A 23,791-nucleotide genomic window follows, 5' to 3' on the forward strand; every position below is an offset into this window, starting at 1 on the left:
TTGCGACAGAAGGGCGGAGCGTGGTCTGGTAGGGCGGGATTAGTCACATGGGCGGGGCTACGCACACCACAGGCCACGCCCCTACCGCTTCTCTTGCCTGTGGCCTGAGGTTCTCCTGCAAAGTCCCAGTTTTGCAGGCTGGTACAGACCAGCTCAGTGGCTTGCTTTCAGTGGAGCAGGTACTGCAGGAGCTGAAGTGCCCAGCTAGGGCCCTGCTAACCAATGTCCCTAGCTTAAGGTTACACAGAATTAGTCGGATTCCCGTTCATCGTTAGGCGCCACACAAAGGATCCCAGTGAAACCTCATCCTTTGAGGCTTGAGTGTGGAACAGTGTGTGAAATGGAGAAAATGATGTGCACAAATAACTGTTGGGCCCCTTTAGCATATAGTTTGGTAAGTGGTCTTTGTATGTTGAATCAATAACTTTATTACTCTGTAGTTTGTTAATAAGATGTGAAAGACATTCCTTGCATCATTTTATCCCTTGGAATGCATTAGAAAATATATTAAACATGGAGGACCACCGTACCAAAGGCTGATTGTATTATTCAGGGTTCTCTAGTGTCACAGAACTTATGGAATGTCTCTATATATTAAGGGGATTTATTGTGATGACTTACAATCTGTGATCCAACTAACCCAACACTGGCCAGCTGTTAATAGGAGGTCCAAGGATTTAATAGTTTCTCTATTCCACGAGGCTAGTTGTTTGAGCTGTTATTCTGTAGAATACGCTGGCAAGTAAGTGCAAACAAAGGAAAAAAAGTGAATCTTCTTTTTTCCACTGTCCCTCTGTAGGCCTCCAGAAGGTGTAGCCCTGATTAAAGGTGTAAACCACACCTGGATCTGGGACTTGCTTTGTCCCAGGCTGATCTTAAACTTAGAGATCTCCTTAAGTCTCCTGGGATTAAAGGCATGTACTACCTTGCCTGGGCCTTTTCATGGCCACTGTGCCTCAAGATCTCCGTGCCAAGATCCAGGTCAGAAATTTGTGTCTTCGAACCTCAAGATCTGGATCACAGGTGAGCCCTCCAGTTCTGTATTGTAGTTCATTCCTGATATAGTCAAGGTGACAACCAGGAATAGTCTTTACACTGGTGGTTATTTGATTATCCTGCTTTTAATTGAGCTTTTCTATGAGGAAATCAAAAAATGTTATAGATGAATGGAATATACTACTCAAAGCTTTTGCAAACAGGAAGTACAGAGTGATGATGTTTTGCTTGATTAAGGATTATACTGTTTTAGATTCAGAGAACTCAATACAGTTGGAACAAAGGATGTCCAAGCCATTTAACTTCCAGTCTCTGCGTGTGAAAAAACAAGTATATTAAGAGTTTTACCTCATACTCCATCATTTAAAAGAGAAAATGAAAATCTATTATCTTCATAATAACTCTAAATTTTTAAAAGAATGCTTTGTCTAATGAGAAAGAATTGAAATGGCACGATGATATGTGAAAGATAAAAGTTTTAAAGTTGCCCCCCTAGACACAAAGTTTAGAGCAGAAAAAAAAAAAAGAAAAGAAAAACAGGTTAGGCCCCAGAATTGTATGTTCCAAGAAGCCTCTCCTAGGGCTATAGAATGGATAATTACATTGGCCAGCTCAACAGCTTTCTCCCAGAAACTAGCTGACCATAAATCTTAGAGAACAATCTTGAGAAGCAGGAAACAACTTCTAGGAACTAGCGGACCATGAAGTTAAACAATCTGAGAAGTAGGAGACAGCTTCTCCTAGGAAACAATCTTGGGGAACAGAGAGTTCTTCCTTGTGATTTTTCACTGTTATTCTACACACTTTCCAATGACGCCATCCCTGCCCCCTCGGGTTGTGGTTTCTCCCTTTAAATACCTCTTCTCCCAGCCTCTCGGGGTCGAACTCCACTGCCCCTGCGTGGGATACGAGTCTCGACCCCAGTGCACTGGTTGCTATCGATAAACCTCATGTGATTACAACAAGGACGGTCTTGTGTGAGTTCTTGGGAGGTTGCGTCATCCCAAGACTTGAGTGAGGGTCTCCCCACTCCGGGGGTCTTTCAATATGAATAGTTGAGAATTCCACTTAATCCTTACAGAGACTAACTCTTAGAAGGTTTGTTAATTTGTCAGCTCAATGGATAGTGCAATCGTTTAGGATGTTTGCTTATAATGCCTAATGGACTCATTTGAATACACATTGACAACTGTTGTGTCATACTGAGCCACAAACAAATCTGGAATAGGAACACAATAAAGTCCTCCAGAAAAATTGAGCATGCCATTAATCAGAGCTTAAAGACCACTGAGATCCACCATTCTTCACTGTCTGCGAAGAGAAAAGGCAGGATTTCTGTAGCTCACACTGATACAGGAAACTATGGGGTCCATGAGTGTAACAGTAGTGTCCTTGAGTAGGCCAGGCCTTTCTAGATTCAGAAGGGCTTTAACTCAGGAGTTAGGGTGCCACAAGGTCACTCTTAAACAGAACTGTCACTGAATTAATAACTCTGGATTCCTGGCTCTCAAATTCAGAGAAGAGAGATAGGAGAGCAAGTTGAGAAAGTTTTAATCCAGAATTGTAGATGGGAGTTTAAGGTAAAAGAAGAAGGCACAGTTCCTATGTAGCTGGAACAAGTCACAGAATGGAGCACCAACAAGGAAATTCTTACAGCTCTGATGGCAGAAGCTGGAGCTGACCTGGGAAGCCATTGCTCGGTCCACGTCTCCCATGTCTCTCAACCTCTCCAGGTGCTGCTCAGTTTCCATCATGACATCATTTACAGTACCCAGGCAGTGGGGCTTCTCCACATAGTACAGAGAGGTGACAGTGTAGGGACCACAATTCCCGTGTACATTCCTGGCCTGTGTGTGGAACAGAACCAAAGACATTTTGACACCTGGCTAGGGATAGAAGTTTTTTGAGATGCTTTCCTGACTAGTTTCTGTCCCTCATTCTTATCAACAAGCATCCCCTCGTTAATTATAGTGTAAGTACCAACTTCCCTGTGCTTCTGTGAATCTTCAGTAAAGGGCTGCCACATCTGACTTCCATTTTCGTTTAAACTTGAAGGCCACAGGTCTCCCTAGAAAGAACTGTGTGTGTGTGTGTGTGTGTGTGTGTGTGTGTGTGTGTGTGTGTGTGTGTGTGTTTATTTGTGTGTGTGGGGGTGTGTGTGTTGGGGGATATTTGTGTTAATAGGCACTTTAGAGATTCTCCTACTATACTCGATAATCATAGCCAGAAGTGTTGAAAGGGTTGTTTCTTGATTATGTAGCAGAAACTTCCCTTTACAGACTCCTCTGGGTGTTCTGAACCAGGGCTAAAAAATTTTTCAGGGGAAGAGGGAAAATAAGTTATTGTTCCCTAAGTGGGGACAGAGGGGGTCATCCCCATCTGTAAGCAGGTGGCTCCAGGCTGGAGTTGGCCATTATACTTGTTCAGCAGTAGTCACATTCTTGCTTATCCAATAGCATTTTATTTATTATTTTTCTCATGTCTAATCAGAGAGCCTTTGTGCTGTGTACATCTTTTCACTGGGAAGGGCATTTCACCCTTCAATGTCGTGAACCTGACCCACCTTTTACTGTCCTTTGTCTCAAACCTCATCCCTACTCCTCTCTAAGAACTCTTCTCCTTCCTCTTGTTCCATTCCCTGCAGAACACTGAACTTAAATACAAACGCTCTGGTTCATAAAGCTTAGTATTTTTATTTTTAATATTATTTTTGTATATGTTTTTAAACTCCAGATTTTATTCCTCTCCCTGTCCACCCTCCGACTGTTCCACATCCTGTAACTCCTCCCCCACCACCCCTGTTTCCACAAGGATGACTCCATGTCACTCGCCCCACCAGACCTCTAAACTTCCTGGGGCCTCCAGTCTCTTGAGGGTTAGGTGCATCTTCTCTGACTGAACCCAGGCCCAGGGAAGTCTTCTGCTGTGTTTGTGTTAGGAGCCTCATATCAGCCGGTATATACTTCCTGGTTGGTGATCCAGTGTCTGAGAGATCTCAGGGGTCCATGTTAATTAAGACTACTGGTCCTCCTACAACGTTGCCCTTCTCCTCAGCTTCCTCCAGCTTTTCCCTAATTCAACCAGAGGGGTCAGCAGCTTCTCTTCATTGGTTGGGTGCACATATCTGCATCTGACTCTCTCAGCTGCTTGTTGGGTCTTTCAGAGGGCAGTCATGATAGGTCCCTTTTTATGAGCGCTTCATAGCCTCAGTAATGGTGTCAGGTCTTGGGGCCTCCCCTTGAGCTGGATCCCCCTTTGGGCCTGTCGGTGGACCTTCTTTTCCCGAGGCTCTGCTCCATTTCTATCCCTGCAGTTCTTTCAGACAGGTCAGAGTTTTGACTTCATCCCTCACTTGATGCCCTGTCTTCCTGCGGGAGGTGGGCTCAACAAGTTCCCTCTCCCCCAACGTAGGACATTTCATCTAGGGTCCCCTACTTTGAGTCATGAGAGTCTCTCACCTCCCAGGTCTCTGATACATTCTGGAGGGTCCTTCCAACATCCTTCCTCCCAAGGTCACCTGTTTCCATTCTTTCTGCTAACCCTTAGGGCTTCAGTCCTTTTCCACCACCCAATACCAGATCATCTTCCTCTCTCCCTTCCCCTCCCCATGTTCCTCCCTCTCTTCCCCCCTTGTGGTTGCTTTCTTCTCCTTCCCAAGTGGGACTGAGGAGTCCTCACTTGGGCCCGTCAGTTTCTTGACCTTTTTGAGTTCTGTGGACTGTATCTTGGGTATTTTGTACTTTTTTTTTTTTGCTATTATCCACTTATTAGTGAATACATACCATGCATGTCCTTTTGGACCTGAGTTACGTCACTCAGGATGATATTTTCTAGTTCCATCCATTTAACTGCAAAACTCAGGATGCCCTCATTCTTCATAGCTGAGTAGTACTCCATTGTGTAAATGAACCACATTTTCTGTATTCCTTCTTCTGTGGTGGGACATCTGGTTTGTTTCCAGCTTCTGGCTATCACAAATAAGGCTGCTATGAGCATAATGGAATGCATGCCCCTGTGGCATAGTTGAGCATCTTTTGGGTATATTCCCAAGAGTGGTATCGCTGGGTCTTTTGGTAGGTCTATCTCCAATTTTCTGAGGAACCTCCAAATTGATTTCCAGAGTGGTACTAGTAGTGGTAGTTGCTCTGTAGTAGACCTTGAGGTCAGGGATGGTGATTTCCCCCCCAGTTGTTCTTTTATTGTTAAAAATTGTTTTCGCTATTCTGAGATTTTTGCTTTTCAGATGAATTTGAGAATTGCTTTTTCCATGTCTTTGATTTATGTTGAGATTTTGATGGGGATTGCATTGAATCTTTAGATCGCCTTTGATAAGATGGCCATTTTTATTATGTTAATCCTGCCAATCTATGAGCATGGGAGATCTCTCCATTTTCTGAGATCTTAGATTTCTTTCTTGAGAGACTTGAAGTTATTGTCATACAGATCTTTCATCTATTTGGTTAGAGTTACCCAAGATATTTTATATTATTTGTGACTATTGTGAAGGGAGTTGCTTCCCTGATTTCTTTCTCAGCCTGTTTATCATTTGTATAAAGGAAGGCTACTGATTTATTTGAGGTAATTTTATATCCTGCCGCTTTGCTGAAGTTGTTTATCAGCTGGAGAAATTCTCTGGTAGAATCTTTGGGGTCACTTTATGTATATTATCATGTCATCTGCAAATAGTGATACCTTTATTTCTTCTTTTCCAATTTGTATCCCCTTGGTCTTTTTTTGTTTTCTTATTGTTCCAGCTAGCACTTTGAGTACTATATTGAATAGATACGTGGAGAGTGGGCATCCCTGTCTTGTCCCTAATTTTAATGGGATTTCTTCAAGTATCTCTCCATTTAATTTTATATTGGCTGTTGGTTTGGAGTAAATTGCTTTCATTATGTTTAGGTATGGGTCTTCGATTCCTGATCTCTCCAATACTTTTAACATTAAGGGGTGTTGTATTTTGTCAAATGCTTTTTCTGCATCGAAGGAGATGAGCATGAGTTTTTTTTTTTCTTTGAGTTTGTCTATATAGTGGATTACATTAATGGATTTTCATATATTGAATCAACCTTGCATCCCTGGGATGAAGCCTACTTGATCGTGGTGAATGATGGCTTTGATGTGTTCTTGGATTCAGTTTGCAAGAATTTTATTGAGTATTTTTCCATCAATATTCATAAGCAAGATTGGTCTGAAGTTCTCTTTTTTGATATGGTCCTACTGTGATTTAGTTATCAGAGTAATTGTGGCTTCATAGAATGAATTCGGTAGTGTTCTTTTTGTTTCTATTTTATGGAATAGCTTGAGGAATATTGGTATGAGTTCTTCTTTGAAGTTGTGCTAGAATTCTGAACTAAATCCATCTGGTCATTGGCTTTTTTTTTTTTTTTTTTTTTTTTTTTTTTTTTTTTTTGGTTAGGAGGTTTTTTCTTTTTTTTTTCTTTTGTTTTTTTTTTAATTAACTTGAGTATTTCTTATATACATTTCGAGTGTTATTCCCTTTCCCGGTTTCCGGCAAACATCCCCCTAATCCCTCACCCTCCCTTTCTTTATGGGTGTTCCTCTCCCCATCCTCCCCCCATTGCCACCCTCCCCCCAACAATCTAGTTCACTGGGGGTTCAGTCTTAGCAGGACCAAGGGCTTCCCCTTCCACTGGTGATCTTACTAGAATATTCATTGCTACCTATGAGGTCAGAGTCCAGGGTCAGTCCATGTATAGTCCTTAGGTAGTGGCTTAGTCCCTGGAAGCTCTGGTTGCTTGGCATTGTTGTACATATGGGGTTTCGAGCCCCTTCAAGCTCTTCCAGTTCTTTCTCTGATTCCTTCAACGGGGGTCTTATTCTCAGTTCAGTGGTTTGCTGCTGGCATTCACCTCTGTATTTGCTGTATTCTGGCTGTGTCTCTCAGGAGCGATCTACATCCGGCTCCTGTCGGCCTGCACTTCTTTGCTTCATCTATCTTGTCTAATTGGATGGCTATATATGTGTGGGCCACATGAGGGGCAGGCTCTGAATGGGTGTTCCTTCCGTGTCTGTTTTAATCTTTGCCTCTCTCTTCCCTGCCACGGGTATTCCTATTCCCCTTTTAAAGAAGGAGTGAAGCATTCACATTTTGATCATCCGTCTTGAGTTTCATTTATTCTAGGCATCTAGGGTAATTCAAACATTTGGGCTAATAGCCACTTATCAATGAGTGCATACCATGAGTGTTTTTCTGTGACTGGGTTACCTCACTTAGGATGATATTTTCCAGTTCCAACCATTTGCCTACGAATTTCATAAAGTCATTGTTTTTGATAGCTGAGTAATATTCCATTGTGTAGATGTACCACATTTTCTGTATTCATTCCTCTGTTGAAGAGCATCTGAGTTCTTTCCAGCTTCTGGCTATTATAAATAAGGCTGCGATGAACATAGTGGAACACGTGTCTTTTTTATATGTTGGGGCATCTTGTGGGTATATGCCCAAGAGAGGTATAGCTGGATCCTCAGGCAGTTCAATGTCCAATTTTCTGAGGAACCTCCAGACTGATTTCCAGAATGGTTGTACCAGTCTGCAATCCCACCAACAATAGAGGAGTGTTCCTCTTTCTCCACATCCTCGCCAGTATCTGCTGTCATCTGAGTTTTTGATCTTAGCCATTCTCACTGGTGTGAGGTGAAATCTCAGGGTTGTTTTGATTTGCATTTCCCTTATGACTAAAGATGTTGAACATTTCTTTAGGTGTTTCTCGGCCATTCGGCATTCCTCAGCTGTGAATTCTTTGTTTAGCTCTGAACCCCATTTTTAATAGGGTTATTTGTCTCCCTGCGGTCTAACTTCTTGAGTTCTTTGTATATTTTGGATATAAGGCCTCTATCTGTTGTAGGATTGGTAAAGATCTTTTCCCAATCTGTTGGTTGACGTTTTGTCCTAACCACAGTGTCCTTTGCCTTACAGAAGCTTTGCAGTTTTATGAGATCCCATTTGTTGATTCTTGATCTTAGAGCATAAGCCATTGGTGTTTTGTTCAGGAAATTTTTTCCAGTGCCCATGTGTTCCAGATGCTTCCCTAGTTTTTCTTCTATTAGTTTGAGTGTATCTGGTTTGATGTGGAGGTCCTTGATCCACTTGGACCTAAGCTTTGTACAGGGTGATAAGCATGGATCGATCTGCATTCTTCTACATGTTGACCTCCAGTTGAACCAGCACCATTTGCTGAAAATGCTGTCTTTTTTCCATTTGATGGTTTTGGCTCCTTTGTCAAAAAAATCAAGTGCCCATAGGTGTGTGGATTCATTTCTGGGGCTTCAATTCTGTTCCATTGGTCTATCTGTCTGACTCTTTACCAATACCACGCAGTTTTTATCACTATTGCTCTGTAATACTGCTTGAGTTCAGGGATAGTGATTCCCCCTGAAGTCCTTTTATTGTTGAGGATAGCTTTAGCTATCCTGGGTTTTTTGTTATACCAGATGAATTTGCAAATTGTTCTGTCTAACTCTTTGAAGAATTGGATTGGTATTTTGATGGGGATTGCATTGAATCTGTAGATCGCTTTTGGTAAAATGGCCATTTTTACTATATTAATCCTGCCAATCCATGAGCATGGGAGATCTTTCCATCTTCTGAATTTCTTCGTCTGAATTTCCATCGTCTTCTTCAATTTCTTTCTTCAGAGTCTTGAAGTTCTTATTGTAAAATCTTTTACTTGCTTGGTTAAAGTCACACCGAGGTACTTTATATTATTTGGGTCTATTATGAAGGGTGTCGTTTCCCTAATTTCTTTCTCGACTTGTTTCTCTTTTGTGTAGAGGAAGGCTACTGATTTATTTGAGTTAATTTTATACCCAGCCACTTTGCTGAAGTTGTTTATCAGCTTTAGTAGTTCTCTGGTGGAACTTTTGGGATCACTTAAATAAACTATAATATCATCTGCAAATAGTGATATTTTGACTTCTTCTTTTCCGATCTGTATCCCCTTGACCTCCTTTTGTTGTCTGATTGCTCTGGCTAGAACTTCAAGAACTATATTGAATAAGTAGGGAGACAGTGGGCAGCCTTGTCTAGTCCCTGATTTTAGTCGGATTGCTTCAAGTTTCTCTCCATTTAGTTTAATGTTAGCAACTGGTTTGCTGTATATGGCTTTTACTATTTTTAGGTATGGGCCTTGAATTCCAATTCTTTCCAGGACTTTTATCATGAAGGGGTGTTGAATTTTGTCAAAAGCTTTCTCAGCATCTAATGAAATGATCATGTGGTTTTGTTCTTTCAGTTTGTTTATATAATGGATCACGTTGATGGTTTTCCGTATAGTAAACTATCCCTGCATGCCTGGGATGAAGCCTACTTGGTCATGGTGGATGATTGTTTTGATGTGCTCTTGGATTCGGTTTGCCAGAATTTTATTGAGTATTTTTGCGTCGATATTCATAAGGGAAATTGATCTGAAGTTCTCTTTCTTTGTTGGGTCTTGTGTGGTTTAGGTATAAGAGTAATTGTGGCTTCATAGAAGGAATTCAGTAGTGCTCCATCTGTTTCAATTTTGTGGAATAGTTTGGATAATATTGGTATGAGGTCTTCTATGAAGGTCTGATAGAATTCTGCACTAAACCCGTCTGGACCTGGGCTCTTTTTGATTGGGAGACCTTTAGTGACTGCTTCTATTTCCTTAGGAGTTATGGGGTTGTTTACCTGGTTTATCTGTTCCTGATTTAACTTCTGTACCTGGTATCTGTCTAGAAAATTGTCCATTTCCTACAGATTTGCAAATTTGTTGAATATAGGCTTTTATAGTAAGATCTGATGATTTTTTGAATTTCCTCTGAATCTGTAGTTATGTCTCCCTTTTCATTTCTGATTTTCTTAATTTGGACACACTCTCTGTGTCCTCTCATTAGTCTGGCTAAGGTTTATCTATCTTGTTGATTTTCTCAAAGAACCAACTTTTGGTTCTGTTGATTCTTTCTATGGTCCTTTTTGTTTCTACTTGGTTGATTTCAGGTCTGAGTTTGATTATTTCCTGCCTTCTACTCCTCCTGGGTGTATTTACTTCTTTTTGTTCTAGAGCTTTTAGGTGTGCTGTCAAGCTGCTGACATATGCTCTTTCCTGTTTCTTTCTGCAGGCACTGAGCGCTCTGAGTTTTCCTCTTAGCACAGCTTTCATTGTGTCCCATAAGTTTGGGTATGTTGTACCTTCATTTTCATTAAATTCTAAAAAGTCTTTCATTTCTTTCTTTATTTCTTCCTTGACCAGGTTATCATTGAGTAGAGCATTGTTCAATTTCCATGTATATGTGGGCATTCTTCCCTTATTATTATTGAAGACCAGTTTAGGCCGTGGTGGTCTGATAGCACGCATGGGATTATTTCTATCATTCTGTACCTGTTGAGGCCCGTTTTTTGACCAATTATATGGTCAATTTTGGAGAAAGTACCATGAGGAGCTGAGAAGAAGGTATATCCTTTTGCTTTAGGATAGAATGTTCTATAAATATCTGTTAAGTCCATTTGGATCATGACTTCTCTTAGTCTGTCTACGTCTTTGTTTAATTTCTGTTTCCATGATCTGTCCATTGATGAGAGTGGGGTGTTGAAATCTCCTACTATTATTGTGTGAGGTGCAATGTGTGTTTTGAGTTTTAGTAAGGTTTCTTTTACGTATGTAGGTGCCCTTGTATTTGGGGCATAGATATTTAGGATTGAGAGTTCATCTTGGTGGATTTTTCCTTTGATGAATATGAAGTGTCCTTCCTTATCTTTTTTGATGACTTTTAGTTGAAAATTGATTTTATTTGATATTAGAATGGCTACTCCAGCTTGCTTCTTCCGACCATTTGCTTGCAAAGTTGTTTTCCAGCCTTTCACTCTCAGGTAGTGTCTGTCTTTGTCTCTGAGGTGTGTTTTCTGTGGGCAGCAGAATGTAGGGTCCTTGTTGCGTATCCAGTTTGTTAATCTATGTCTTGTCATTGGGGAGTTGAGGCCATTGATGTTGAGAGATATTAAGGAATAGTGATTATTGCTTCCTGTTATATTCATATTTGGATATGAGGTTATGTTTGTGTGCTTTTCTTCTCTTTGTTTTGTTGCCAAGATGATTAGTTTCTTGCTTCTTCTAGGGTATAGCTTGCCTCCTTATGTTGGGCTTTACCATTTATTATCCTTTGTAGTGCTGGATTTGTAGAAAGATATTGTGTAAATTTGGTTTTGTCATGGAATATCTTGGTTTCTCCATCTATGTTAATTGAGAGTTTTGCAGGATACAGTAACCTGGGCTGGCATTTGTGTTCTCTTAGGGTCTGTATGACATCTGTCCAGGATCTTCTGGCTTTCATAGTTTCTGGTGAAAAGTCAGGTGTGATTCTGATAGGTCTGCCTTTATATGTTACTTGACCTTTTTCCCTTACTGCTTTTAATATTCTTTCTTTATTTTGTGCGTTTGGTGTTTTGACTATTATGTGACAGGGGTGTTTCTTTTCTGGTCCAATCTATTTGGAGTTCTGTAGGCTTCTTGTATGCCTATGGGTATCTCTTTCTTTAGGTTAGGGAAGTTTTCTTCTATGATTTTGTTGAAGATATTTACTGGTCCTTTGAGCTGGGAGTCTTCACTCTCTTCTATACCTATTATCCTTAGGTTTGATCTTCTCATTGAGTCCTGGATTTCCTGTATGTTTTGGACCAGTAGCTTTTTCTGCTTTACATTATCTTTGACAGTTGAGTCGTTGATTTCTATGGAATCTTCTGCTCCTGATATTCTCTCTTCCATCTCTTGTATTCTGTTGGTGAAGCTCATATCTACAGCTCCTTGTCTCTTCTTTTGGTTTTCTATATCCAGGGTTGTTTCCATGTGTTCTTTCTTGATTGCTTCTATTTCCATTTTTAATTCCTTCAACTGTTTGATTGTATTTTCCTGGAATTCTTTCAGGGATTTTTGTGACTCCTCTCTATGGGCTTCTACTTGTTTATTTATGTTTTCCTGGAATTCTTTCAGGGATTTTTGTGACTCCTCTCTATGGGCTTCTACTTGTTTATTTATGTTTTCCTGGAATTCTTTCAGGGATTTTTGCGATTCCTCTCTGTAGGCTTCCACTTGTTCTCTAAGGGAGTTCTTCACGTCTTTCTTGAAGTCCTCCAGCATCATGATCAAATATGATTTTGAAACTAGATCTTGCTTTTCTGGTGTGTTTGGATATTCCGTGTTTGCTTTGGTGGGAGAATTGGGCTCCGATGATGCCATGTAGTCTTGGTTTCTGTTGCTTGGGTTCCTGCGCTTGCCTCTCGCCATCAGATTATCTCTAGTGTTACTTTGTTCTGCTATTTCTGACAGTGGCTAGACTGTCCTATAAACCTGTGTGTCAGGAGTGCTGTAGACCTGTTTTCCTGTTTTCTTTCAGCCAGTTATGGGGACAGAGTGTTCTGCTTTCGGGCGTGTAGTTTTTCTTATCTACAGGTCCTCAGCTGTTCCTGTGGGCCTGTGTCTTGAGTTCACCCGGCAGGTCGCTTGTAGCAGAAAAGTTGGTCTTACCTGTGGTCCCGAGGCTCAAGTTTGCTCTCGGGGTGCTGCCCTTGAGCTCTCTGTGGCGGCAGCAACCAGGAAGATCTGCGCCGCCCTTTCCGGGAGCTTCAGTGCACCAGGGTTCCAGATGGCGTTTGGTGTTTTCCTCTGGCCTTAGAGATGTGTGCAGAGTGCAGTCTCCTCCGGTTTCCCAGGCGTGTCTGCCTCTCTGAAGGTTTAGCTCTCCCTCCCACAGGATTTGGTTGCAGAGAATTGCTTATCCGGTCGGTCCCTTCTGGTTCTGGCGGTGTCTCAGACACAGTGGATCTGCTGCTCCTGGGCCCTCCTCTACGGGGACCCAGAGGCCGTATACAGTTTCTTCTTGGGCCAGGGATGTGAGCAGGGGTGGGCAGTGTTGGTGGTCTCTTCCGCTCTGCAGCCTCAGGAGTGCCCACCTGACCAGGCGGTGAGGTGTCTCTCCCACGGTGTTTGGGAGCAGAGAGCTGCTGCGGGCAGGGATCTGCCGGTTTGGGACCACCCCCCCCCCCCGTTAAATACCGGAAGTGCCCGGTCCTAGAGGAATTTTGCCTCTGTGTGTCGTGAGTTCACCAGGCAGGTCGCTTGCAGCAGAAAAGTTGGTCTTACCTGTGGTCCCGAGGCTCAAGTTTGCTCGTGGGGTGCTGCCTACCAGCTGTCCGCCGCGGCAGCAACCAGGAAGATTGGTTAGGAGATTTTTAATGACTTCTTCTATTTCCTCACGGGATATGGACTTGTTTGGAAAGTCTACCTGCTCTTGATTTAACTTTGATATATGGTATCTGTCTAGAAAACTATCGATTTCATCTAGATTTTCCAGTTTTGTTGAGTATTGGCTTTTATAGTAGGATCTGATGATATATTTGAATTTCTTCTGTTTCTGTTGTTATGTCTACCTTTTCCTTTCAGATTTTATTAATTTAAATACTGCCTCTGGGCCCTTTAGTTAGTTTGGCTAAGGGTTTATTTATCTTGTTGATTCTCTCAAAGAATCAGTTTTGGTTTTGTTGATCCTTTCCATCGTTCTCTTTGTTTCTATTTGGTTGATTTCGGTCCTGAGTTTGACTCTTTCCTGCTACCTACTCCTCTTTGGGGAGTTTGCTTCTTTTTGTTCTAGAGCTTTCAGGTGTGCTGTTAAGTTGCTGCTATAAGATCTCTCCAGTTTCTTTACCAGTAAACTTAGTGGTATGAATTTTCCCCTTAGCACTGCTTTCTTTGCATCCCATAAGTTTGGGTTTGATGTGTCAATATTTTCATTAAATTCCAGGAAAATCTTTAGTTTCTTTCTTTATTTCATCCCTGACCAAATTATCATTGAGTAGAGAGTTGTTCAGTTTCCACGTATATATGGTCTTTCTGTTGCTTTTGCTGTTATTGAAGTCCAGCCTTAGGCCATGGTGGTCTGATAGTATGCATGGGATTATTTCAATCTTGTATCATCTGTTTAAACCTGTTTTTCCTACTGATTAAATGGTCAGTTTTGGAGAAGGTACCTTGAAGTGCTGAAAAGAAGGTGTACTCTTTTGTTTTAGGGTGAAATGTTCTATAGATATGTTAAATCGATTTGGTTCGTAACCTTTATTAGTTTCACTGTGTCTCTGTTTACTTTCCGTTTCATTGACCTGTCTATTGGTGAGAGTGGGCTGTTGAAGTCTCCCATTATTAGTGTGTGGAGTTTGATGTGTGTTTTGACTTTTAGTAAAGTTTCCTTTATGGATGTGGATGCACTTATGGGGCATAGATGTTCAGAACTGAGACTTGCGCTTGGTGAATTTTCCCTTAGATGAATATGAAGTGCTCTTCCTCATCATACTTGATAACTTTTGGTTGAAAGTCTATCTTACTGGATATTAGGATGGCAACTCCAGCTTGTTTCTTGGGACCATTTGCTTGGAAGACCTTTCTTCATCCTTTTACTCTGAGATAGTGTTTGTCTTTGTTATTGACATGTGTTTCTTGTATGCAGCAAAATGCTGGATCTTGTTGAGTATCTAGTCTGTTACATTATGTCTTTTTATCGGTGAGTTGAGTCCATTTATATTGAGAGATATTAAAGACAGTTGACTGTTGGTTCCTGTTATATTTGTTTTGTAGTTGCCTTTATGTGCTTGTGGTTCTCTCCTTTTGGCTCTGTTGTGAGATGCTTAATATCTTGTCTTTCCTTTGGTGTAGGTATCTTCCTTGTTGGAGTTTTCCTTCTAAGATGCTCTGTAGGGCTGAATTGGTAGATAGATACTGTTTGAATTTGGTTTTATCCTGGAATATTTTGTTTTTTCCATCTATGTTGATTGAGAGTTTTTCTGGATATAGTAGCATGGGCTGGCTTTTGTGTTCTCTTAGAGTCTGCATGTCCTCTGACCAGGCTCTTCTGGCTTTCATAATCTCTGTTGAGGATTCTGGTGTAATTCTGATAGGTCTGTCTTTGTATGTTACTTGGCCCTTTCCCCTTGCAGCTTTTAATATTCTTTCTTTGTTCTATGTGTTTAGTGTTTTGATTGTTATATAACAAGAGAATTTTCTTCTCTAGTCCCATTTGTTTGGTATTCTATAGGCTTCTTGTACCTTTATGGCCATCCCTTTCTTTAAGTTGGGAATGTTTTCTTCTATCATTTTGTTGAAGATGTTTTCAGGTCCTTTGAGCTGGGAATCTTTTTTTTTTCCCCGCTATTCCAATTATTCTTAGATTTAGTCTTTTCATTGTATCCTGAATTTCCTGGATGTTTTGGATTGGAGTTTTTTTTTTAATGTTTTGAATTTTCTTTGACCATTATGTCAATCTCTTCTACAGTATCTTTTATACCTGAGGTTCTTTCCTCTATCTCTTGGATTCTGTTGGTGACACTTACATCTGCAATTCCTGACCTCTTTCCTAGGTTTTCCATTTCTAGGTTTGCCTCCATTTGTGTTTTCTTTATTGTTTCTACTTCCACTTTTAGGTCTTGTACTGCTTTATGCAATTCCTTCTCCTGTTTGATTGTGTTTTCCTGCATTTCTTTAAGGGATTTATTTGTATCCTCTTTAAGAGCTTCTACCTGCTATACCTGTGTTTTCCTGTATTTCTTTCAGTGAGTTATCTATATCCTACTTAAAGGACTCTATTTTTTTTTAAGATAGGATTTTAGGTCAGCTTCCTGATTTTCAGGTGTGTTGGGGAATTCAGGGCTTGCTATGGTGGAAGAACTGGATTCTGATGATGCCCACATATATTGGCTTCTGTCGCTTATGGTTTTGTGCTTGCTTCTCACCATCTGGTTATCCCTAGTGTTTGCTGGTCTGAGTGATTCTGTCTGGAGTCTGCCTCTTTTGTTCCTGGGTTTCAACAGGTCTCCTGCTAGGCCTGTGGCCCTCGCTGTAGCAGAACTCCTGTTCAGCCCTCCAACTGGAGGGTACTCAGAGGGGCAGAGAGGCTGCTGATTTGTTGCCTTGGCTGCAGTAGATCTCCTTGGATGCCTTCAGACTGTTGGGTCTTCAGAGGAGTCGTCAAACTGTTGTCCTGTGTGAAGCTGTCCTCTAGGAGTTGGTGGCCAGTCAATGGACTGTGGTTTCTGTTTCCTTGTGTGCAGCCACTCCCCAGGGAGGCTTTAAGTCTTTAGGGTCAGTTGCACTGACAAAGAACCTTCAGGAAGTCTTCAGACTGCAGTGTCAATTGCCCAGTTGCCCTGTATACAGAGGAACTCCTGGAATTCCTTCAAGCTGCCATGTCCTGGGAACAGTGGGTCTCCTGGGATGCCTCAGGATATGGTACTGAATGCTCTTAGTACAGGATTCTTCTGGTGTGCCTCAGGATATGATGTCACATGTTCTGAGTACAGGGGATCCTCTGGTATGTCTTAAGATATAGCCCCTTCCGGGAAGCAGACTAGCTATCAGTCTGTCTTTGCAGAAAGGCAGCTCATGGTTTTTAAATAAAGATATTTACTCCTCTTTTTTTTTTTTTGGAGATGGGGACCGAACCCAGGGCCTTGCGCTTGGTAGGCAAGCGCTCTACCACTGAGCTAAATCCCCAACCCCAAGATATTTACTCTTCTTAAACATCAAACTTCAATACAAATAACGCAGATTCCCTGTCATCAACTAAAAGTTAAATCGCTTGCTTAAATATTGTATCAGTTACTTCTCCCCATTGCCGTGGTAAAAGCAACTTATTACCAAGGTTCACAGTCTGAGGGTATAGTACATCACAGGGATGATTGCATGGTGGCAGAGCAGGTAGATACAACCTGGTTGGCAGAACTGAAGCAGCTGGTCACGTTGCATCTGCAGTTTGGGAGCAGAAAGAGATGAATGCTGACACGCAGCTCTTTTTTCTCTTTTTTTCTCTTTCCAGGACCATTGCCCATGGGGGTGATAATGTGCACATTCAAGGAGGGGCTTTCTTTTCATTTAAACCTCTCTGGAAACACCCCGAAGACAAGCTCAGAGGTTTGTTTCCTACGTAACACTTGGTCCTGTCACAGTGACAATCAAGATTAACCATTACATATATGAATTGTTTCCCTAAATAACATGTTGAATATCAGTGTTATAGAATGAACTGTGTCTCTTCCAAGTTATATATTGGAGTCCTGTCATGTAACAGGACTGCATTTAGGGAATTATGGGGAAGTGATTTTGTTAAATAAGGTCAAAAGGTCATGTGGTCAGGTCCCTCATCAGATAGGCTTATTGTCCTGCAAGGATAAAAAGTAACATCAGAGATGTCAAGCACAGAATAAAGGTCACATGATATTCTAATCAGAGCCAACCTACAAGTGAAGGAGAGAAGCTCCTGTGGGAACCAACTCTGGTGGCTCCTTGGTCTTAGAGGTCATCTATAGAACTACGAAAAAATACTCTGTTGTTAGGACTGTCCTAGCCTGTGGGTTTCTGAAGACAGACTAACTAGACCAAGACAGTCAATAATCAGATTGTTCTCTAATCAATATTGGTGTGTTGAGTATAATGAGCATTGTTTGTCATTTCCAAGGTCCACAAAGAGAAAGGACATTGTCATTTGTTGATTCTTACAAACCTAGATATTTTTAAAAGTCTCCCTGGGTTGGAGAGATGACTCAGCGGTTAAGAGAACAGACTGCTCTTCCAAAGGTCCTGAGTTCAAATCCCAGCAACCACATGATGGCTCACAATCACCTGGGATGAGATCCGATGCCTTCTTCTGGTGTGTCTCAAGACAGCTACCGTGTACTTATATAGGATGAATAAAAAAAGTCTTTTAAAAAAAGTATTCCCTTTCCTGTGTTTTATAACTACAGTTACATAATAATGTAGAAATAGCTTGTAATATTGCTGATATGCTAGAGTTGAATTTCATCATTAAAACGTGTTCCTCTCCTCGCTTCTGACACTGTCTTGCTATGTAGCTCAGGTTGGTCTCAAATGGATAATCTTCCTGCCTGATTCTTAGTGTTGTAATTACAAGCCTATAATTAAAGCCCCATACCCCTTCTAGCCTTTTAGTAAGAATATTACTTGGGCATTGTGATCCATGGCTTTTATTAATTCATCATTATTTACCTAAATACTAACTAATTAATTAGCTTGTTTTAGATTATGAAGCAACTCATTAAATGACCATTTATTACTTTACCACTTTCTTGTAACACAAAATTGCAAACACAATTTACCCAAGTATGATTTTACACAGAGAAATCCATGGTCTTTTCTTTAGCTTAAAGCATACTTTTTCTTGGTACTCCTAATTAACCACTGGAACATTCAACATTTTATACACCCTAAGCAACAACACATATTCTCTGGCATACATATCTTGATTACACTGTACCAACAAGCTTTATTTAGAAAGAATGATAAAATTTACAATTACTTCTTAATTTTTATGGCGTCTAAATACTAGCTATTCAGGTAAGTAGAAAAAGCATGAGTGTAATACTGGACAAGGCCATTAGGTGGCACTAGCTCTACATGGGACGGTTCTCCGTTTATTCATTCATTCATTTATTTATTTTTCTTTTGTGAGCTTTAGATCTTTACATTTCTTAATTAAAAAACATTTCATCTTGGGAACTCTGGTTCTGCTATTGCAACAAAAATAGAAACTTACTTAGAAATTTCACTGAGATTTTCATGTTTGTACTTACTTTTGATGGTGGTGTTTAGAACATGAAATGAGCCTATTTTGAGGAGAGAAATAAAAACATTAGAAGACAGAACTGTGGTTCAGAAGGATTCCAAAGAATGTGCCAATTGGCCAAAAGATAAATATTAAGTTTTACTTGTAGGTTCAAGTGACCAACTTACACAACATTGTGCAGAATCTTGATCCACTAGCAGTAAAGTTCAAAACGACTCAAGGTGAGCTCAGTTCAGTTCAAACTCGGTGTCTTTTGAACTGACAGTAACTTCACAGACTTCTGGCTTCTTTGTAAGATGTGATTACATGAGAGCTAATGAGGGCTCTTCATTGAGTTTAGGGAAAGGTTGATGATGTCCATGCCCATGGTTCTTACTGAACGGTACCTGTGGGTACCTGTCCTGGGTGTATTTGATTGCTGCCATCAGTAGTAGCAATCCCCTCTGTGAAACTGCAAACCACCCCTTGTTGTGGTATTATCGGGGGAAAAAAAGTCCAGTTTAGTTTCAAGAGAGCACAGTAGGCATGCCATGCCATCCTCAGCCAATCCCTGAACTCTCTATTGTATAGTTAAAGCAAACTATAAGCTTTGGAAACAGGGAGGTAGAGAAAGACAAAGGAAAAACTATATTAGGGTGGCCATAACAGGCATGCTCATTCTCAGACCCTGGATTCATATTCTAATCCCGTTCCTCATTGTCACGAGACTCTGTGGAAGGCCACCTCCTCTTAGATTTCCCAAGCAAATAAAGATCAAATTCTCCCTGTTCGGTGCTCCCAAAGTCACATGGAAGGTACTGTTGTTTCTCATATGGGGGAAACCTTGCAAGGGCAGAAAGTAGCACTTACCAGAAAGCTCGCTAAAGGTCTCTCTCTAGCCTGTTTCCCTGAGACTGTATTACTAGAACAAATATATTAGGCCTAATTATATTTGCCTCAATCAAACATTCCATATGATATATTAATACTAAAAAAAACCTATTGTATTCATGAATTTTCCATTAAAATCATTATTTTGTGCTGTTATTTACAGAATCCAGCAGCTCCAGTCCCTTTCATGGTGAAGTTTTTAGCCGAAATGTTGTTTTTATTTTTATTTCTTTTAACATTTATTTTTAACTATGCATCTGTGTATGTATCTGCATGTGAGTATGTACATGTAAGTGCAGGTGCATTGAAGGTCAGAAAAAGACATCAGATCCCTGGAGCTGGAGTTATATAGATGTTTGTGAACTCTTAAATTTAGGTGCTAAGAACTGAACTTGAGTTCTCTGGAAGAACGACAAGTGCTCTTAACCTACCCTCCCATGAACCATTTCTCCAGACCCTAAGTTTTGGTTTTAGGGTGTGTGTGTGTGTGTGTGTGTGTGTGTGTGTGTGTGTGTGTGTGTGTGATGCATGTGGAGGTTTGGGGGCAACTTCATAGCATGGTTCTCTCCTACCTTCGCTAGGGTATGAGGGCTCAAACTCAGTTCACTAGGCTTTATTAGTGATGGGCCACCTCGTCAGCCTTGAAAACGGTTTTTAAAATTTACTTTTTTTTTTAAATTTCTTTTTCTGGTAATTTTTTTTTGCCTTTCCTTTTTTTTTCTCTTACTGGATATTTTTTTTATTTACATTTAAATGTTAACCCCTTTCCCAGTTTCTGCTCCACAAACACGCCATCACCTCCCCCTCCCTCTGCTTCTATAAGTGTGCTGCTCCCTTAACCACCCACTCAATCCCTCCCTCCCATCTCCCCGCCTTGATATTTCCCTACACTGGGGCAAGGGCCAAGGGCCTCTCCTTCCATTGATGCCTGACAATGCCATCCTCTGCTACATATGTGGATGGAGCCAGAGGTCAATTCCTGTATACTCTTGGGGTGGTTTAGTCCCTGGGAGCTCTGGGGGTGGGGGTGGGAGTTTGGTTGGTTGATATTGTTATTCTTTTTATGGGGTTGCAAACCCCTTAGGGTCCTTCAGTCCTTTCTCTAACTTCTCCATTGAGTACCCTGTTCTCAGTTCAATGGTTGGCTGCGAGCATCCATCTCCTCTCTGTATTTCTCAGGCTCTGGCAAAGCCTCTAAGGAGACAGCTATATCAGGCTCCTGTCAGCAAACACTTCTTGGCATCTGCAATATTTTCTGGATTTGGTGTTTGTATATGGAACGGATCCTCTAGGTAGGGCAGTCTCTGCGCTACACTTTGTCTCCATATTTTCTCCTGTGAGTATTTTTGTTCTCCCTTCTAAGATCTGAAGCCTCTACATTTTGATATTTCTTCTTCTACAGATTCATGTGGTTTTGGAATTGTATCTTGGGTATCCCGAGCTTTTGGGCTAATATCCCTTTATCAGTGAATGCATATCATGTGTGTTCTTTTATGATTGGGTTACCTCACTCAGGATGATATTTTCTAGTTTCATCCATTTGCCTAAGGATTTCATGAAGTCATTGTTTTTAATAGCTGTAATGTGTAAATGAACCACATTTTCTATATCCATTCCTCTGTTGAGGGACATCTGGGTTCTTGCCAGCTTCTGGCTATTATAAATAAGGCTGCTATGAACATAGTGGAGCATGTGTCTTTGTTGTATGTTGGAGCATCTTTTGGGTATATGCCCAGGAATGGCATAAATGGGTCCTCAGGTAGTACTATGTCCAATTTTCTAAGGAACCTCCAGACTGATTTCCAGAGTGGTTGTACCAGAATGCAATCCCACCAACAATGGAGGAGTGTTCCTCTTTCTCCACATCCTTGCTAGCATCTGCTGTCTCCTGAGTTTTTGATCTTAGCCATTATGACTGATGTGAGGTGGAATCTCGGGGTTGTTTTGATTTGCATTTCCCTGATGACTAAGGATGTTGAAAATTTCTTTAGGTGCTTCTTGGCCATTCAGTATTCCTCAGTTGAGAATTCTTTGTTTAGTTCTGTACCCCTTTTTAAAAATGGTGTTGATTCTCTAAAATCTAACTTCTTGAGTTCTTTGTATATATTGGATATTAGCCCTTTATCAGATGTAGGATTGGTAAACATCTAGTCCCAATCTGTTGGTTGCTATTTTGTCCTATTGACAGTGTCCTTTGCCTTACAGAAGCTTTGCAATTTTATGAGGTACCATTTGTTGATTCTTGATCTTAGAGCATAAGCCATTGGTGTTCTGTTCAGGAATTCCCCCCCCCCACCCCCCTCTGTTCCAGGCCTAAAATTTACTTCCTTTTAAAACGTCTAGAATTCAAAATCAAATGGGCTTAGTGTTGGCTAGGAGCTAAATTGTTTTATGTCTTGAAATCCTAACATTTATAGGTTGTTGTGGTAAATCTTCAACCCAAATACACCCATGCAAGGAAAATACAACTCAATTAGTATGCGTACAAGCTGCGTGCCTAGACTGGGCAGATCTACCACTATACTACTGCCCTTCTATGAAGTCCCTTGCATCATGTGATTTCTCTAGGCCAGATGCTTCTGCTCCATCTTCCTTCCATCTCTTCCTCTTCTGTCTTCCTCTCTCCTTTCTTCCCTTCTCCTCTCTCTCCCTCTCTCTTAAAACTTTTCAGTTCCACCTTCCCTTCCACTGCCCAATAACCTTTATTTTACAAGTTAAAATGTGAAGAAGGTTCACATGAAGTCACCTGAGTACTGTCCAAGGCAGCCCTCCTGGGGAAACAGAATTAACATTAAAATACAAACAGCTCCAGGGCAATCCATAGCATTGGGTTCATCATGTGACTATAGTTGGAGATAAAGCCTTCGAGGAGGTGGTTAGGCTAAAAGGAAGGCTTAGGGTAGTCTCTAATCTATACTGTCTAGTATCCTTACAACATGAAACTTAGACCTAAAAACACACCGAGTATGCACAGGGAAATATCCCATGAAGACACAGCAGGAAAGGAAGACAAAGTTAGATCAGGAAACACAGGCAAGTGACATTTGTCAGTTGGGTGGGCCTCAGAAGAAACAGAACAGACTGACATTTTGACTCCCCATTTCCAGAAGCATCAGAAATGTGTTTTGTTTTCAAACACATTTTTAAATGTTGCCTCATCTGTGATATTTTGTTATTGAAGCCTAGCTAACCAATATACCCTTCAAGACTTTTATCTAATGTAAGTCGAGTTCATTTTCTTGACTTACCAAAAATCATTGCTCTTTATGTTACAGGAAATCTCCCTTTGAGGACGAGGCTGAGAAGATGTTACTGCTGTTTCCTGGGTGGTACAAAGAACTCTCTGAATTGTTTGCTATTATATACCATGGGAACAATCTCTAAGCAAAAACATAGTGGAAACACACCAGGCCTTCCTATGTAGAATTGACACTCCTAAGGAATTGCAGAAGATTTCGGAGATAGTTTTGGAGTCTAATGATCATTCTGGTGATGACAGTAGCAAATAAGACATCAGAGACTGAGATGGCTCTTACGGCATGGCTCTATACTCCAATGAGGTCTTGATTTAAATTTTTCAAATATTTAAGTGTGTTTAAGTTTAGAGTCTGAAGTGGAAACTTCTAATATCTTTGGAAAGTTAGTTGTATCCAATGATGTTTTGCTGGCACACACAAGTAAAAGGATGTCTTGCTAAAGCAGACACAGAATGTCTTCCTGAAGTAGACACAGGTGAAAAGATGTTTTGATATAGTGAATACATGAAAGGACCCATGATGGAGTATAACTATGACCACATGGACAGTGGGAGATGAGCACTGAGCTTCGGTTTGGTTTGCTCTTCCTTGCTGTTCTTCACTAAGGACATGCATATATTGGTTCAATTCACATAGTGTTGTTGAACTCAACTTGTAATAATGCTGCCATTGAAAGAAACTCACCCAAGAACTGCTCCTCAGGTTCCTGCAGCAGCTTGTTCCTTCAGTGTCTTGCCTCAGGCAGGTTGGTGAGCCTGGCAGTTTCTTCAGGAGTCAACTACTGCTGGTTTGTGCATGGTGTCTGCCTGATGAGAGGACTGGACTGAAGCTGCTGAGTTGTGTTTAGTGTTTGCTACAGGACTGAACTGCTGCTAAAGAAGATCGAGCTCACCCCCAAAGAACTATTGCTGAACAGGTCTACTTCCCCCATATCCTAATAACTTTTCTCTTCTAGTACCTCTGGTGGGTGGCGGGCTAGATGAGAGGTTGAACCCTTATCAAAAGTAAGTTGCAAAAGATGTATGTCTACAAGAGTCTTCAAAGAATAACCCAAAATGAACCTATTT

At 41.0% G+C, this 23,791-nt stretch overlaps 2 long non-coding RNA genes across 3 annotated transcripts; one reads left to right on the forward strand and one right to left on the reverse strand.

Annotated features, from left to right (window-relative positions):
* Nucleotides 1-9: 9 nt before the first annotated feature.
* On the forward strand, nucleotides 10-17,725 carry LOC120098933 (uncharacterized). Of its 2 annotated transcripts, none has more exons than XR_010060858.1 (4): nucleotides 10-394; nucleotides 800-1,023; nucleotides 16,834-16,928; nucleotides 17,473-17,725. It is a non-coding gene; the product is annotated as an uncharacterized LOC120098933 (long non-coding RNA). The 2 variants fall into 2 exon arrangements; XR_010060859.1 differs by having other exon boundaries at nucleotides 17,522-17,696.
* Nucleotides 2,673-22,791, reverse strand: LOC120098931 (uncharacterized). Its single transcript, XR_005497716.2, has 3 exons — nucleotides 22,716-22,791; nucleotides 18,605-18,637; nucleotides 2,673-2,843 (listed from the first exon to the last, which is right to left on the reverse strand). It is a non-coding gene; the product is annotated as an uncharacterized LOC120098931 (long non-coding RNA).
* Between the last annotated feature and the right edge of the window lie 1,000 nt (nucleotides 22,792-23,791).

Source organism: Rattus norvegicus, chromosome 20 (genome assembly GCF_036323735.1).
Source record: "Rattus norvegicus strain BN/NHsdMcwi chromosome 20, GRCr8, whole genome shotgun sequence".
Lineage (NCBI taxonomy): Eukaryota > Metazoa > Chordata > Mammalia > Rodentia > Muridae > Rattus > Rattus norvegicus.